The sequence below is a fragment of the Nicotiana tabacum genome, chromosome 8 (assembly GCF_000715075.1).
Source record: "Nicotiana tabacum cultivar K326 chromosome 8, ASM71507v2, whole genome shotgun sequence".
Classification (NCBI taxonomy): domain Eukaryota; kingdom Viridiplantae; phylum Streptophyta; class Magnoliopsida; order Solanales; family Solanaceae; genus Nicotiana; species Nicotiana tabacum.
Genome location: NC_134087.1, coordinates 90587303 through 90606451, shown reverse-complemented (window position 1 = coordinate 90606451; position 19149 = coordinate 90587303).

The window sequence follows — 19149 nt, the reverse complement described above, 5'->3', positions numbered from 1 at the left end:
TTACTGATTTATGACTTGCGGGGATGGTTGGTTCGAGATTTGGAAGAGTTTGAGTTGAAATCGGAACACTTGGTTCCTTAAGGTTGGCTTAAAAGGCCAAGTTTGACTTCGGTCAATATTTTAAGTAAACGACTTTGGAATCGGGATTTGACGGTTCTAACAGGTTCATATGATGATTTCAGACTTGGGCGTATGTTCAAATTGGATTTTGGATGACCTAGGAGCGTTTTGGCGCCTAATAGTAAAAGTTGGTTCTTGAAGAACTTTGAAGTTCTTTAAATTTGGTTTGGAGCGGGTTTTGATGATATCGAGGTCCAAATTGAATTTCGAGACCGGGAATAGTTCCGTAATGTCATTTAAGACTTGCACGCAAAATTTAGTGTCATTCCGAGTAGTATAAGTATGTTTCGGCGCATTGGGAGTAAATTGAAGTACTTGAAGTTCATAAGTTTGATTCAATTAGTTTTAGGGTGTGATTCTTAGTTTTAATGTTGTTTCAGGCGTTCCGAGAGTTCGAGTGAGTCCATTTTATGATTTCAAACTTGTTGGCATATTCGGGCGGGATCCCGGGGGCCCCGAGCGTCAATCGGATGAGGCCCGAACCAAGTTGAAAGTTGGAGGAAGAGCTGATGCTCCAGCTGCTGTCATAATCGCACCTGTGGTTGGTCAGCCGCAGGTGCGAGACCGCAGAAGTGGACAAAGCATCGCAGATGCGGCCCAAAGAGAGGAGCCAAGTTTCGCAGATGCGGCTCCTTTTCCGCAAAAATGGGAGCCCGTCCGCAAAAGCGTTCCCAGCCAGCCCAGCCAATACCGCAGAAGCAGAAACCTAGTCCGCAAAAGCGGAATCGCAGGTGCGAAAATCGCTGGGGCAATGAGGTTCATTTAATACGGGACTTAAGTCATTTTCACTCATTTTCTCTCATTCTTTGGGCGATTATTGGAGCATTTTGAGAGGGATTTTCACCTAACTTTTGGAGGTAAGTAATTTATACCTATTGTGAGTTCAATACATAAATTTTGGGTATATTCTAACATGAAAATTGGTAGAAATCATGGGTTAGATGAAAAACATAACGTTTGACAAGAATGAGATTTTTACCATGAAACTTAGTGATAATCATATATTTATGTTCCTTAGGTTATGGGTAACAACTTCCTTCAAAATAATTCGAAATCCGGGCACGTGGGCCCGAGTGTGAATTTTAGGAATCTTGCCTTTGAGGTTGGGTAATCACTTTAATAGCTAGAATATGAACTTTTGAACCTATAATGATTGATTTTTACACTATTTGAATAGTTTTGGATCGTTCGGCTCCGATTTGAGGGTTTGAGCGCATTCTTGAGTTTGGAAGTAGGCTTTGAAGTAAGGTAAGTCTCTTTTCTAACCCGGTAAGAGGGAAATTCCCCATAGGTGAACTTAATTAATATATAATTAATTGTGGAGGCTACGTATGCACAAAGTAACGAGAGTCCGTACGTAGCTACTATTCTTGTTATGTCCGGATAGCTAGGCTAACACCATGCTTTGTGGGTACTGTTATCTGAATATATTTATTGATTTGCATTGAATGGAACTAAGTTGAGGATTTCATGATTTCAAAGGTTTCAAGTAAATTATTATTTTGAAAAGAGTTGAGGAAAACTACGTTATATTTATATTTAACCGCGTTGCAAGTATATTTCGTGAGCGGGGTGACTATTTCCACTACTCTCATGGGAGCGGGTTGTTCACCTCGGCAAGTTAATAGATGCATCTATGGTTCGCGTTGTTCGACCCTCGGTAGTGCACATGTTACTTTTATGTTGGATCGGGTCGAACGTCCTCGGTGGTATTTGTATGTGATAATAGAATTGGAACTCTTTATAGTTCGTATGATTTGTTGCTTGAAAGATCATTTGTTTTAAATGAAGAAAGTGCCTTGATTTTTTTAAATATGATGGAAGGATTTTCCAGTTATTATTCTTGTTTTGAGCTTGTTGTAATCTACATACATTATGATTTACAATTTGAACTTCATACTATTATATTGTTGGCCCTAGTAAGTGTGATGACCCAAAAGGTCATCACTTGTTTTAGAAATAAATTCTGCATTCCGAGGCCTTAAAAACCTTTTTTTGTCTCACCTCAATTTGCTTGCGGATTTCGGGCGTGTATCCGGAAAGCCATTATGTGAAAATCTGTGAAAAATGATAAATTTTGCTTTTAAAATGAATTTAAGTTGACTTTGGTCAACTTGGTAAACGGACCCAGACCCGTGATCCAACGGTCTCGTAGGGTCTGTGGTAAAATTTGGGACTTGGGCATATGCTCGAAATTGAATTCCGAGGTCCCAAGCCCGAGAAATGAATTATTAAAGAAAATTATTTTCTAGAATATATAAGAGTTTTTGGAAATGAAAGATGTTTGAAATTGATGGTACCGGGCCTGTATTTTGGTTTCGGAGCCCGGTACAAGTTTGAAATAATAATTAGGTTGAATCTGTAAAAAATTTGGTAAAGATCGAAATTGGGTTGGTATAAAATGGACTTAAAGTTGAGAAATTGGAAATTTTGGTGTTCTTGAATGATTTCATGAATTTGGGATTTAATTCATAGTTGTTGATGTTATTTTGATGATTTGATTACACGAGCAAGTCCGTATGATATTTTTAGGTTGGTGTGCATGTTTGGTTTGGAGCCCCGAGAGATTAGGGTTTCCATAAGGTTTTGCAATTCTTGTGACTGAGTTTTGGATAGGCCACGGAGTGGGATTGAACTTAGGAAGTTGCAGGTTTCAGTTGGTATGTGTTGCAGGCCATGATCTCGCAATTGCGAGGTCATGTTTCGCAATTGCGAACCTATCAGGCTTGGGAATTGCGAGGGTCACTTCGCAATTGCGAAGTATGCCCTGGCCAGGCTTTCTCGCAATTGCGAGCAATTCTTCGCAAATGCGAATAACCCAGATATCCCTATTGTCGCAAATGCAACATCACCTTCGCAAATGCGAAGATAGCAGGTTCCTTAAGGGCTCGCAATTGCGACATCTGCGACCTGCTAAATCATAACTTAGACGCATTTTCAGCCATTTTTCAAACTTTTTCAAAACCTAAACACATTTGGGCGATTTTCAAAGACAAGTACTCTTCCAAATCGATTGTAAGTCATTTCTAACTCATTTTCATTAATCTTTAACATGTTTTCACATAATTTCAACTCAAATCAAAGGTTTTCATGGGGAAAATTGGGTGTTTTGAGTAGAACTTAGGTTTTTAAAATTTTGGAGATTTGGACCTCGATTTGAGGTTCGATTTCAAAACAAATTATATATTTGGGTTCATGGGGTTTTGACCATGTGGACCCGGGTCGATTTTTGACTTTTTGGGAAAATTATTGGAAAACTTATTTTCATGCATTGAAATTGATTCATTTAGCATTTATTGATATAGTTAAGTAACTTGTGGCTAGATACAAGTGAATTGGTGGTGGAAACGAGAGGTAAAGCGGTAGTTGAGGCTTGAATTGTGTTCGTAGCATCGAGGCAAGTATTTGGTCTAACCTTAGCTTGAGGGATTAGGAGTTGTGTCTTATTTGCTATGTGTTAATTGTAGAGTACGACGTATAGGCATGGTGACGAGTATCTATACGTCGGTGTCAAGCATGCCTGTGAGTCTCGTATTGTAATTGTTGTGACTTCGTTGTGATTTGTTCATGCTTAATATGTTGATTATCATTGGTGGTTCCCTTGCCAGGATGTTATTGTTTAGGATATTGTCTCCCTTGTCGGGATGTTATTGTTATGACATTGTCTCCCTTGCCGGTATGTTATTGTTATACTCTTATTCCCTTGCCGAGATTCTTTTATGATTGATGTTGATTTGTAAATGGGATTAAGTTGCACGTCTGTAAAAGATATATGAAATGGGAGCGAGTGGCACGCCGCCATGGAGATATTTGAAATGGGATCGGGTTGCACGCCTGCAACAAGATATATGAAATGGGAGCAGGTGGCACGCCGCCATGGTGATATTTGAAATGGGATCGGGTTGCACGCCTGCAACTATATATATGAAATGGGATTGGGTTGTACGCCTGCAAGAAGATATATTAGATGGGATCGGGTGGCACGCCGCCAAGGTAATATTTGAAATGGGATCGGGTTGCACGCCTGCAACAAGAAAGAGATGAAAGTGAATACTGTGTTTGTTCTTCTTATTCTTGTTAGCAATGAAAAACAATGCATTTAAAAATATTATTGTATGAACTCAAATACATATAAATACATCCAAATACAACAGTCAAAAATCACTGTACAAAATAAAAATCAATGTATGCCTTATCGAATGCATATTCACACATCTGAATACAAGAACAACTCTTCCGTTGTAATTGTCAACCGCCGCAAGGGGGCAAAGAAAATCAAAAAGTACTGCCTCCCCTACTCCAAGAACCAACTTTGCTATGTCGTCTTGAATTAGACTTCAAGGAAAAAAACGACCAAGAGAATTCACTTTTAGCTTTAAAAAAGCTAGTAGGAAATTTGTTTCAACATGTATAGATTTGGAATTCTTCTACGAGGCAATAATGGGGACAAAAAGCCTTTAGGTCAATCTCAGATAGTGCTTCCTCCCATTTTGTATGCACTGTTATTGACTGTATTTCCTACATCCACATTTGCATTTCAGTATTGAGATTCTGCACAAGATGAAGAAAATTAGTTTGATCAGTTTGAAAAGAACATATGCTAGGGTTTAATAAGGAGATAGTTTTATATAAAGAAAGAGCGAGAAAAATATTAGAGAGGGTGTTTAATGGCTTAATGGTAGGAAATAAACATAAATACATATTTTGCTATAAAAATTAAAAAGTAGCTATAGAAAATTATATATTAAAAGGATTTTTATTTATAATAAATAATGTGTAAAGCTTTGCTATAAAAGGTAAAATTTCTCTCATTTTCCCCCTAATGTTATTTTGTAGAGATATGTTGGATCAACTGTGGGACAAAAATCCTTACCATGGGCCCTCCCTGTCCCTCTCATAAGTAATTTTTTTGAGAAATTTTCACAAACCACTATTGTTTAGTGGTTATTAACTAGTTGTAGTTATCATTTACTATATTACTTCATATAGCTATGTTTTCAGTTTTGCTAGAGTGTATTTGATGTATTTAACCTACTGTATTTACGAATACAGTAGCGAAACTCGGCGTGAAATAGGGGAGTACAGCTAGGCAATTATTGTATTCAACTGTATTTACGATATGTATTTGTGAATATAGTAATGTAAATAGCATAAATCGTGGTCTATTCAATTGTTTTTAAACGGAAAGTGAATCAATTAACACAAATAGATTCCTAATATAACTCAAAAAACTCAATTATAAATCTGAAAACATAAATACATATGAATACATAAATTATATTAATTAAAAAAATATATGAATACATTCATGAAATATAGCGAGACAATGATTAAAATGAAATATATGGAATACAACGAGATACATTGAAATACAATGAAAAAAAAGACAATAAAATACATAGAATATAGTGAGATACATTGAAATACAATCAAAAAAAAGTAACAGACTCTTCAAGTTGCTCAGCCCAAACTCCGTCGTCTTTGTTCAAGAATAACCCTAATGTCGTCTCGTCGATAGCAGATTTTGAACCTCCATTGTCAGCCCCAATTTACCCTATGTAAGATTTTGACATTGTTACGAAATATAAGACTTGGTAATGCTAAATCCCCATATTTTCTTCGCTGGCGGGGCTTTTTTTAAAAAAATATCTTTTATTGGATTGGATATAGGAGCAAGTATGATTACATAAGGATTGATGCAATGGTGTCATTGGATTCGAAGAAACAGGAGGTTGGCACAATGGCACTACCAGAAGGGTGTTTTTATCCTGATGGAGTTTGGTGGAATGGAAAGGTAGGGGTGTACAAACCGAACCGAAAAACCGCATCAAATCGAAAAATAGTTGTATTTTAGTGCTTGATTTCGACATTGATTTAGAGCCCCAGACCACTGACAATGAAAATTTCGTTCGACAATGGAGATGTGTGATGACCCGAAAGGTCATCACTTGTTTAAAAATAAAATTCCACGTTCTGAGGCCTTAAAACCCTCTTTTAGCATTACCTCAATTTGCGTGTACAGTCCGGGCGCATAGCCGGAAAGTCTAAATGTGAATATCTCTGAAAAATGATAAATTGTGACTATAAAATGAATTAATTTGACTGCGATCAATGTTTTGGGTAAACGGATCCGGGACCGTGATTTGATGGTCTCGGAGGGTCCGTAGGAAAATAAAGGACTTGGGCGTATGCCCGAAATCGAATTTCGAGGTCTCAAGTCCGAGAAATGAATTTTTGAAAAAACATTATTTTCCGAAAAATATAAAGGTTTTTGAAAGGAAAATGTTGTGTAAAACCTGTGGTATCGGGCCCATATTATGGTTTCAGAGCTCGGTACAGGTTCAGTGTGATTTATATGTGTTGTCGGTAAAGTTTGGTAAGAAACGGAACCCGTTTGGCGTGATTTAGACCTTAAATGTAAATTTGATGTTTAAAGAAGTTTTGAGAAATTTCATCGATCTTGAGGTTTAATTCGATATTCATGATGTTATTTTGGTGATATGAGTACACGAATAAGTCCGTAGGATATTTTTGAGTTTGTATGTATATTTAGTTTGGAGGCCCAAGGGTTCGGGTGAGTTTTGGATAGGCCACGGGGTGCATTTTGAACTTAGAAAAGTTGCCGATTTCAGCTGTGCATAGCAGGCCTGCATGCGAAGCCTGGCTCGCAAATGCGACATCGCAAATGCGAAGGAAGCCAGGCCAGCTCAGTCTCGCAAATGCGAGATATCATTCGCAAATGAGAAAATCCATGTCCCAACCTTGAGTCGCAAATGCGATGAAGTTGTCGCAATTCCCAAGTCGTAAATGTGACCAGCTGTTCGCAAATGTGAAGATCCTATATTCCTGAACGGTTCGCATTTTGTATTTCCCAGCTTAGCAGAGGTAGGGGTTTGCAATTGCGAACCCATGTTCGCAATTCCCATACCTGCGACCTGCAACTTTTATACTTAGACGATTTTAAACTCATTTTTCACATCTTTTTAAAACACAAACTCCTTTGGGCGATTTTCCAAGAACAACTCTTCTTCCAAATCGATTGTAAGTTAATTTTAACTCATTTCCTTCAATCATTAACATCTTTTAACATGATTTCAACTTAAAATCAATGGTTTTCATGGGAGAAATTGTGTGTTTTGGGTAGAACCTAGGTTTTTCAAAAATTGGGGATTTGGACCTTGATTTGAGGTCCGATCTCAAAACAAATTATATATTGGGTTCGTGGGGGAATGGGTAATCGAATTTTGGTTCGAACCTCGGGTTTTGACCATGTGGGCCTGGGGGCGATTTTCGACTTTTTGGGCAAAACTTTGGAAAACTCATTTTTATGCATTCAAGTTGATTCACTTAGCAATTATTGATGTAATTAAGTAACTTGTGACTAGATACGAGTGAATTGGTGGTGGAATCAAGGGGTAAAGCTATAGTTGAATCGTGAATTGTGTTCGTGGCATCGAGGTAAGTGTTTGGTCTAACCTTAGCTTGAGGGATTAGGAGTTGAGTCCTATTTGCTATGCGGTAATTGTTGAGTATGATGTATAGGCATGGTGACGAGTATCTATACGTTGGTGTCTAGCATGACCGTGAGTCTTTATATTGTGATTATCGTGACTTCGTTGTATCTTTCATGCCTTAGTGATGGTTTCTATTTGTGGTATAAAGTTTGTGAAAGGAATTGTGATCTATGAACCTTGAGGAGCGTTGGCTCAAGTTGTATAACGAATTGTAAAAGTATAAGTGATAATTGAACCTCTAGAGCATTGTCTCGAGTTGTGAAGTGAATAGTGAAGCAAAAGTGAGAAAGAGAAGACATCATTATGTTGTCACCCTTGCCGGGCTATTATTGATTTATTTGTTATCTCCCTTGCCGGGATGTTGATATTATTGATGTTGTTCCCTTACCGGGATTGAATTGTTGAATTGTTGTTCCCTTGCCGGGATTTTTATTGTAATTTCATTTGTTCCCTTGCCCTATTGCTTGTGATTGTTGTTTGGGTGAGGAAGAGAGTTCAAACACGAAGGGTGATGTCGTGCATTGTTTGTTTTGTGAGGAAAGAGTGTAAAGCACGAAGAGTGATGTCGTGTCGCACGATGTACCATTACATGCCGATTATATTGATTATATGGTGAGGAAGAGAGTAAAAACATGAAGGGTGATGTCGTGTACATTTTTATTATATGATTGCTTTGGTGAGGATGAGAGTAAAAGCACGAAGGGTGATGCCGTGCATTTGTTGATTTTTGTTGTTGATATCCGAGTTATATTGTTCCTTTCATTACTTGATGTCTTTCTATTCGGAATTGTTATCTCCTCCACAGCATGCTCCCCCTCACATATTGACTGGTTATTTTTGTATTTCTTTCTGCTTTATATGTATTTGAACTGCACAGGTTTATTTGGTAGTCTGGTCCTAGCCTTGTCACTACTTCGCCGAGGTTAGGCTAGATACTTACCAGCAGATGGGGTCAGTTGTGCTGATACTACACTCTGCACTGTGTGCAGATCTCGGAGCAGCTTTTGGACCGTAGTGTGGAGGCTACCTTCAGTCTACGCGAAGATCCAAGGTAGACTTGCAGGCGTCCGCAGGCCCTAGCGTCTCCTCTATTCCTATTTCCTGTTTCATTTTCCTTTTATTCAGAAACTGTGTATTGTCATATTCTTCAGACTTTGTATGTAGTAAATCTTAGACTGTCTGTGACACTGTGACACCAGGTTTTGGTTGCTTTAGGTTTTAAGAGTTGTAATACATACAGAGTTCAGATATTTAATTGTTATCTTCCACTTAATTAATTAAAGTTCCGTTGTTTTCATGTTATCGTCTTATATTTGTTTTAAAGAAATAATTGAGTAATAAAATAATTATTAAATGATTGACTTGCCAATCTTACATTAGTAGGTGCCATCATGACTCCCGAGGGTGGGAAATCCGGGTCGTGACAAGTTGGTATCAGAGCTCTAGGTTACATGGGTCTCACAGTTCACAGACAAGCTTAGTAGAGTTTGAGGGATCGGTACGGAGACGTCTGTATTTATCCCCCAGAGGCTACAGAGTTAGGAACAACTTCACATTTATTCTCTCCTGTCGTGCAGTTTGGTTTCTCAATACTAATTGAATTTCTACTTTGTTCTTTCGCAGATGGCGAGAACACGCACTTCCTCATCCACTGACCAGCAGCCCGAGTTCCCAGCAGCAGCTCCCACGAGGGGTAGAGGGCGAGGCCAAGGCAGTGCTAGAGGTTGAGGTAGGGGCAGAGCTCAGCCCCGAGCAGCACCAACAATGGCGGAGCCTCATGTTGACTTTGATGATGAGGTTCCGGCCCCAGCAGTTCCGGTGGGCCTAGCTCAGGTGCTAGTGGGGTTTATTGCTACCCCAGTTCTTCAGGATACTCTAGTCCGTCTGGTGGGCCTCATGGAGAGTGTCACCCGAGCAGGCTTGCTTCCTGTAGCACCAGCCGTCTCTCAGACTGGAGGAGGAGCCCAGACTCCTGCTACTTGCACTCCGAAGCAGGTAGCTCCTCAGTTTCAGACTCCAGTAGTCCAGCCAGTTGGAGAAGTTCAGCCGGATGTGGTAGCTCAGACCGAAGATGGAGTAGCTATGGCTGCCGATGCTTTGTGGAGGTTGGATAGGTTCACCAAGCTCCTCACTACTACTTTCAGCGGTGCATCTACTAAGGATCCCCAGGATTATCTAGACAACTGTCATGAGGTTCTTAGTAACATGGGGATAGTTGAGACCAATGGGGTCGATTTTGCTACTTTTCGCTTATCTGGATCTGCCAAGACTTGGTGGAGAGATTATTGCTTAGCTAGACCAGCCGGATCGCCAGCCTTGATGTGGGAGCAGTTTACACAGCTATTTCTGGAGAAGTTTCTCCCCATCACTCAGAGAGAGGGATATCGGAGGTAGTTTGAGCGCCTCCAGCAGGGTTCTATGACTGTTACCCAGTATGAGACCAGATTCATCGACTTGGCTCGTCATGCTCTTATCATACTTCCCATCGAGAGATAAAGGGTGAGGAGGTTCATTGATGGACTTATTCAGACGATTCGTCTTCAGAGAGCTAGGGAGGCAGGGAGTAAGATATCTTTCCAGGAGGCGGCCAATGTGGCCAGGAGAGTGAAGATAGTTCTGTCACAGGGAGATGGTCATGCGTCGGACAAGAGGCCCCGTCATTCAGGCCGATTAAGTGGTACCTCATTTGGAGGTAGGTATTCATATGGTAGAGGCCATCCTTCTAGTCCTTTCAGTCAGCACTTCAGGCTTCTCACGGTACTTCAGGTGGTCGTGGTCCTCAGATGCAGTATTCTGATCAGTAGTCCTACAGTGCACCACCTGCTCCTATCAGTGCGCCACCGCTTCATAGTTTTCGGGGTGGTCATTTAGGTCGTCAGGGCCAGCAGTCTCAACAGCCGAGGGCTTGCTACACTTGTGGTGATATGGGTCACATTGCTAGGTTTTTCCCTCGAGCACCGAGTAGCTCCCAGCATCAGGGTTCCCATGCCATGGTTCAGGCACCAAGTGTCCCCCAGCCCGCCCATCCAGCTAGAGGTGGGGGTAGAGGTGCTAGAGGTGGAGGTAGAGGTATTAGAGGTAGAGCTCAGGCCGCTAGAAGTGGAGGCCGGCCAGCAGCAGGCCATCCTAGAGATATAGTCCAAGGTGGTGGGGCCCAGCCCCGATGTTATGCTCTTCCAGCCAGGCCCGAGGTTGAGGCTTCAGATGCGGTTATTACAGGTACGGTTCTGGTTTGTGATAGAGATGCTTCAGTGTTATTTGATCCAGGGTCCACATACTCGTATGTGTCATCTTATTTTGCACCGTATCTGGTCATGCCTAATGATTCTTTGAGTGCTTCTGTTTATGTGTCTACGCCGGTAGGTGATTCTATTGTGGTAGATCAAGTCCATCGTTCATGTATAGTTGTGATTGGGGGTCTTGAGACTCGCGTAGATTTGCTTCTTTTGGACATGGTTAATTTTGATGTTATATTGGGGATGGACAGGTTATCACCTTACCACGCTATCTTGGACTCTCATGCCAAGACTATGACCTTAGCCTTGCCGGGTTTGCCTCGTTTAGAGTGGAGAGGGACTCCTAGTCATTCTACTTGTAGTGTTATCTCTTATGTGAAGGCTCGGTGTATGGTCGAGAAGGGGTGTTTGGCCTATTTGGCATATGTAGGTGATTCTAGTGTTGAGGTTCTGTCTATTGATTCTGTGCCCATTGTTCTTGAGTTTCCTGAGGTTTTTCCTTCAGACGACATTTGTATCGATTTGGCTCTGGGCACTCAGCCCATTTCTATTCCGTTGTATCGCATGGCCCCGCCGGAGTTGAAAGAGTTGAAGGAACAGTTGCAAGAATTGCTTGAGAAGGGTTTCACTAGGCCGAGTGTTTCGCCTTGGGGTGCGCCGGTGTTGTTTGATAAGAAGAAGAATAGATCGATGAGAATGTGTATTTATTACCGGCAGTTGAACAAGGTTACAATCAAGAATAAGTATCCATTGCCGAGGATTGATGATTTGTTTGATCAGCTTCAGGGTGCCAAGATATTTTTGAAGATTGACTTGAGATCTGGATACCATCAGTTGAGGATTAGGGCATCCGATGTCCCTAAGACAGCTTTCCGCACTTGGTACGGGCATTATGAGTTCTTGATGATGTCATTCGGGTTGACAAATGCCCCAACAACTTTTATGGATTTGATAAACCGAGTGTTTAGGCCTTATTTGGATTCATTCGTGATAGTCTTCATTGATGATATTTTGATTTATTCCCGCAGCCGGGAGGAGCACAAGCAGCATCTTAGAGTGGTTCTTTAAACCTTGAGGGATAGTCAGTTATATGCTAAGTTCTCGAAGTATGAGTTCTACTTGAGTTTATTTGCATTCCTGGGTCATGTTGTATCAGCGGAGGGTATTCAAGTTGATCCGAAGAAGATTAAAGCAGTCAAGAACTGGCCTAGACCATCATCAGCTACAGAGATTCGGAGTTTCTTGGGATTGGCAGGCTACTATCATCAGTTTGTGGAGGGTTTTTCATCTATCGTAGCCCCGATGACCAGGTTGATCCAAAAGGGTGCCCAGTTCAGATGGTCGGATGAGTGTGAGGCGAGCTTTTAGAAGCTCAAGATAGCTCTGACTACGGCACTGGTGTTGGTATTGCCCACAGGTTCAAGGCCTTATACAGTCTATTTTGATGCATCTCGTATTGGACTTGGTGCAGTGTTGATGTAGGATGACAAGGTCATCGCCTATGCTTCATGACAGTTGAAGATTCATTAGAAGAACTATCTGATTCATGATTTGGAGTTGGCAGCCATTGTTCACACGTTGAAGATTTGGAGGCATTATCTGTATGGCATGGTATATGAGGTGTTCACAGATCACAAGAGTCTTCAGTATTTGTTCAAGCAAAAGGAGTTGAATTTGAGGTAGAGGAGGTGGTTGGAGTTGTTGAAAGATTATGATATCACTATTTTATATCACCAGGAAAGGCCAATGTGGTGGCTGATGCTTTGAGTAGAAAGGAGCCAGTATAGGCAGTCTTGCTTATATTCCGGTCGGTGAGAGACCACTTGTTTTGGATGTTCAGGCTTTGGCCAATCAGTTCGTGAGGTTGGATGTTTCTAAGCCCAGCCATGTGTTAGCTTGCATAGTTGATCACTCTTCATTATTGGAGCGTATCCGAGATCGGCAGTATGATGATCCCCATTTGTGTGTCCTTAGAGACACGGTGCAGCATGGAGGTGCCAAGCAGGTTACCTTAGGTGATGATGGAGTTTTGAGATTGCAGGGGCGAGTTTGTGTGCCTAATGTGGATGGGCTTCGAGAGTTGATTTTAGAGGAGGCCCATAGTTCCCGGTACTCTATTCATCCGGGCGCCACGAAGATGTATCAGGATTTGCAACAGCATTATTGGTGGAGAAAAGAAGGATATCGTTGCATATGTGGCTCGATGTTTGAATTGTCAGCAGGTTAAGTACGAGCATTAGAGGCCCGGTGGTTCATTTCAAAAGATAGAGATTCCTGAGTGGAAATGGGCGCGTATCACTATGGACTTTGTTGTTGGCCTCCCACGGACTCAGAGGAAGTTCGATGCAGTGTGGGTTATTGTTGATAGGCTGACCAAGTCAGCGCATTTCATTCCTGTGGCAATCTCTTATTCTTCCGAGAGGTTAACTGAGATCTATATCCGGGAGATAGTTCGCCTTCATGGTGTACCCGAGTCTATCATTTCGGATCGAGGTACGCAGTTTACCTCTCATTTCTGAAGAGCAGTTCAGCGAGAGTTGGCACACGGATTGAGTTGAGCACAACATTTCATCCCCAGACGGACGGACAGTCTGAGTGGACTATTCAGATTTTGGAGGATATGCTCCGAGCTTGTGTCATTGACTTTGGAGGCTCGTGGGATCAGTTTTTGCCTTTAGCAGAGTTTGCCTACAACAACAGCTGCCAGTCGAGTATTCAGATGGCTCCTTATGAGGCTTTGTGTAGTAGGCGGTATCGGTCTCCGGTTGGATGGTTTGAGTCGGGAGAGGATCGGTTATTAGGTACGGATCTGGTTCAGGATGCCTTGGACAAGGTCAGGATCATTCAAGATAGGCTTCGTACAGCTCAGTCCAGAAAAAAGAGTAATGCCGACCGCAAAGTTTGTGATTTAGCATTCATGGTCGGTGAGCGGGAATTGCTTCGAGTGTCGCTTATGAAGGGCATGATGAGATTTGGGAAGAAGGGCAAGCTTAGCCCTAGGTTCATTGGCCCGTTTGAGATTCTTGATCGAGTGGGGGAGGTCGCTTATAGACTTGCGTCACCGCCGAGCTTATCAGTCGTGCATCCAGTGTTTCATGTGTCCATGCTTCGGAAATATCACGGCGATCCATCCCACGTGTTTGATTTCAGCACTGTCCAGTTGGACAAGGACTTGTCTTATGAGAAGGAGCTGGTAGCTATTCTAGACCGACAGGTTCATCAGTTGAGATCGAAGAGTTTTCCTTCTGTTCGTGTTCAGTGTAGAGGTCAACCTCCTGAGGCATCGACCTGGGAGTCCGAGTCTGATACGCGGAGCCGTTATCCCCATCTTTTCCCTGACTCAAGTACTTCCTTCTTCTGTCCGTTCGAGGACGAACAATTGTTCTAGAGGTGGAGAATGTGATGATTCAGGTCATCACTTGTTTAAAAATGAAATTCCACATTCCGAGACCTTAAAAACCTCTTTTAGCATCACCTCAATTTGCGTGCGCAGTCCGGGAACGTAGCCGGAAGGCCAAAATGTAAAAACAAATTGTAAAAAAAATGATAAATTTTGACTATAAAATGAATTAATTTGACTGTGGTCAACATTTTAGGTAAACGGATCCGGACCCATAATTTGACGGTCCCGGAGGGTCCGTAGGAAAATATGGGACTTGGGTGTATGCCCGTAATCGAATTTTGAGGTACCAAGCCCGAGAAATGAATTTTTGAAAGAAATTATTTTCTGAAAAATATAAAGATTTTTGAAAGGGAAATGTTACGTGAAACCTGTGGTATCGGGCCCGTATTATGGTTCTAGAGCCCGGTATAGGTTCAATATGATTTATATGTATTGTCGGTAAAGTTTGGTAAGAAACGGAACCCGTTTGGCGCGATTCGGACCTTAAATGCAAATTTGATGTTTAAAGAAGTTTTGAGAAATTTCATCGATCTTGAGGTTTAATTCGATGTTCATAATATTATTTTGGTGATATGAGTACACGAATAAGTCCGTAGGATATTTTTGAGGTTGTGTGTATATATTTGGTTTGGAGCCCCGAGGGCTCGGGTGAGTTTTGGATAGGCCACGGGGTGTATTTTGAACTTAGAAAAGTTACAGATTTCAGCTGTGCATAGCAGGCCTGCAAGCTTCGCATCTGCGAAGCCTGGATCGCAAATGCGAAGGAAGCCAGGTCAGCTCAATCTCGCAAATGCGAAAATCCCTGTCCCAACCTTGAGTCGCAAATGCGACCAGCTGTTCGCAAATTCGAAGATCCTATTTTTCTGAAGGGTTCGCAAATGCGAACCCTATTTCGCATTTCCCAGCTTAGCAGAGGTCGGGGTTCGCAATTGTGAACCCCTGTTCGCAATTCCCATACCTGTGACCTGCAACTTTTATACTTAGACGATTTTAAACTCATTTTCCACATTTTTTCAAAACCCAAATTCCTTTGGGCAATTTTTCAAGAACAACTCTTCTTCCAAATCGATTGTAAGTTAATTTTAACTCATTTCCTTCAATCATTAACATCTTTTAACATGATTTCAACCTAAAATCAATGATTTTCATGGGGGAAATTGGGTGTTTTGGGTAGAACCTAGGTTTTTCAAAAATTGGGGATTTGGACCTTGATTTTAGGTCCAATTTCAAAATAAATTACATATTTGGGTTCGTGGGAGAATGGGTAATCGGGTTTTGGTTCAAACCTCGGGTTTTGACCATGTGGGCCCGGGGCGATTTTTGACTTTTTGGGCAAAACTTTGGAAAACTCATTTTTATGCATTCAAATTGATTCATTTAGCGTTTATTGATGTAATTAAGTAACTTGTAACTAGATACAAGCAAATTGGTGGTGAAATCAAGGGGTAAAGCTATAGTTGAAACATGAATTGTGTTCGTGGCATCGAGGTAAGTGTTTGGTCTAACCTTAGCTTAAGGGATTAGGAGTTGAGTCATATTTGTTATGTGGTAATTATTGAGTACGACGTATAGGCATGATGACGAGTATCTATACGTTGGTGTCTAGCATGCCCGTGATCTTTATATTGTGATTATCGTGACTTCGTTGTATCTTTCATGCCTTAGTGGTGGTTTCTATTTGTGGTATAATGTTTGTGGAAGGAATTGTGATCTATGAACCTTGAGGAGCGTTGGCTCAAGTTGTATAACGAATTGTGAAAGTATAAGTGATAATTGAACCTCTAGAGCATTGGCTCGAGTTGTGAAGTGAATAGTGAAGCAAAAGTGAGAAAGAGAAGAGATCATTATGTTGTCACCCTTGCCGGGCTATTGTTGATTTATTTGTTATCTCCCTTTCCGGGATGTTGATGTTATTGATGTTGTTCCCTTGCCGGGATTGAATTGTTGAATTGTTCTTTCCTTGCCGGGATTTTTATTGTAATTTCATTTGTTCCCTTGCCCTATTGTTTGTGATTGTTGTTTGGGTGAGGAAGAGAGTTAAAGCACGAAGGGTGATGCCGTGCATTGTTTGTTTTGTGAGGAAAGAGTGTAAAGCATGAAGGGTGATGCCGTGCCGCACGATGTACCATTCCGTGTAGATTATATTGATTATATGGTGAGGAAAGAGAGTAAAAGCACGAAGGGTGATATTGATTATATGGTGAGGAAGAGAGTAAAAGCACGAAGGGTGATGTCGTGTACATTTTTATTATATGATTGATTTGGTGAGGACGAGAGTAAAAGCACGAAGGGTGATGCCGTGCATTTGTTGATTTCTGATTCTTTGTTGATATACGAGTTATATTGTTCCTTTCATTACTTGATGTCTTTCTATTCGAAATTGTTATTTCCCCCAAAGCATGCTCCCCCTCCCATATTGACTAGTTATTTCTGTATTTCCTTTCCGCTGTATATATTTAAATTGCACAGGTTTATTTGGTAGTCTGGTCCTAGCCTCGTCACTACTTTGCCGAGGTTAGGCTAGACACTTACCAGCACATGGGGTCGGTTGTGCTGATACTACACTCTGCACTATGTGCAGATCCCGGAGCAGCTTTTGGACCGTAGTGTGGAGGCTACTTTCAGTCCACGCGGAGATCCAAGGTAGACCTGCAGGCGTCCGCAGGCCCTGGCGTCTCCTCTATTCCTATTTCCTGTTTCATTTTCCCTTTATTCAAAAATAGTGTATTGTCATTTTCTTCAGACTTTGTATGTAGTAAATCTTAGACCGTTGTGACACTGTGACACCAGATTTTGGGTGCTTTAGGTTTTAAGAGTTGTGATAGATGCAGATTTCAGATATTTAATTGTTATCTTTCGCTTAATTAATTAAAGTTCTGTTGTTTTCATCTTATCGTCTTATATTTGTTTTAAAGAAATAATTGAGTAATGAAATCAGTAGTTAAATGATTGGTTTGCCTAGCTCACATTAGTAGGCGCCATCACGACTCCCGATGGTGGAAAATACAGGTTGTGACAAGATGAATCAGTAGAGAATCATGGTTGTATTCATGGAGAAAGACTGGCGTTGAGAGGAGGGTAGATAAAAATCTGAAAGAATAAGAGAGAAAAATAATACAAAACGTATTTTATGGCTTAAGGGTAGGAGGTGACCATAAATAGATATTTGACTATAAAAATCAAAAGGTAGCTATGGAATATAATTTTTTAAAAGGGTATTTATTTAAAATAAATAAGATATCAACCTTTGCTACCGGAGGTAAAAACTTCATTTTTTTTTGGTAACACATGTGAACTATTACCATACCAATATTATTTCTTTACTTTGTTCTTTTTTTCATTGTTATTTTATTCTAATTTTTTTCTTTGTTTATTCTATTTTTCTCCTTTTTTGTTTGATTAGAAGTGACACCCATTTTTATTTAATTCGTTCAAATCGTTTAAGATTAAACAAGTTAAATTATAATTTGTTAGGTGATTTGATATAATATTTTTTTGTGCTTCTTACTATAATGAAATCAAATGGGGGATAATACACAAATATTGTTGAGCTTGAAACTCTTGAATCTGAAATTTTACTTTGAAAATTTATTGTTTGATTCGAAGTAAATGTTATAAATAATTATTTCTAGTAGCTTTTGGGAAGTTCATATTGAAAATTTATCGCATTTGGAGTTGATTTGAGATGATTAGGGTCGAATTTTTCACCTCAAAATTACAGAAAAAACCTCGGTTCGCCCTCCGTGAACCATCGTGACGGCATCTAGTCTCTACGACTAGGTAAGCCTAATTTGCGGAAGAAAAACCAAAAAGATTTGCGAAAGTAAACAATTTAAACAGAAATAAAGTAGTAACAGTGTTTAAATGTGCCGCTCAGCTTACACCATGTTTAACTCTCAATACCAAAACATAAATCCAAGACCCAAAAATGCACGAATCACAAGCTAAGATCAATACTGCATAGCTCTAACTCTGGAATGTCTAATAAGAACAGAAAAGTACAAAAGGGCTAAATACTAAAGCAGGAATAGAAAGGGACTTCTCGGTCTGCGGACGCGGCAGATGTACCTCGAAGTATCTAGAGCAGTCGCCTCCTCAAAGATGATAAGCCTGAGTAGCGGTACCTAGATCTGCACATGAAAAACATGCGCAGAAGAGGCATGAGTACACCATAGCGGTACTCAGTAAGTGACAAGCCTAACCTCGGTTGGGTAGTCACGAGGAAGGTTAGGGCCCTACTGAGATTAAATAAATATAAAGATGACATAATAAGATAAGCAGTACAATTTAAAATCTACAGTAAGAATCTACACAGGATAATAAGAGTACAATAACGGAAACAGAGATGAAGGCAAACCACAAGGAAGTACCACTCATAACAAGGATGATAACCGGGGATCTCTTGGTATCCTCAATATATGCTAGGGATCTCTTGGTATCCCGAGGATCTCTTGGTATCCTCAATATATGTTAGGGATCTCTTGGTATCTCGAGGATCTCTTGGTATCCTCAATATAGGCTAGGGATCTCTCGGTATCCCGAGGATCTCTTGGTATCCTCAATATATGCTAGGGATCTCTTGGTATTCTCAATATACGTGTCAGGGACCTCTTGGTATCCCGCACCTCAGTTCAAATCATAAATACGTATAGGGGATCTCCCGGGATGTCGTCCTGTAGTCCCTAAGTAAAAACACACAACAACAACACAAGAATACTCAATTAAGCTACATTTCGTACCAAGTAAACATTTAATTCTAGCCTAACATGCTTCAAGTAATGCAATTAAGGCAGTTTAAGCAAATAGGCAATTAAGTCAACTAAACATGCTTTTCTAAACTAGCAACATGCTAAATTCACAAGTAGAATAAAATAGG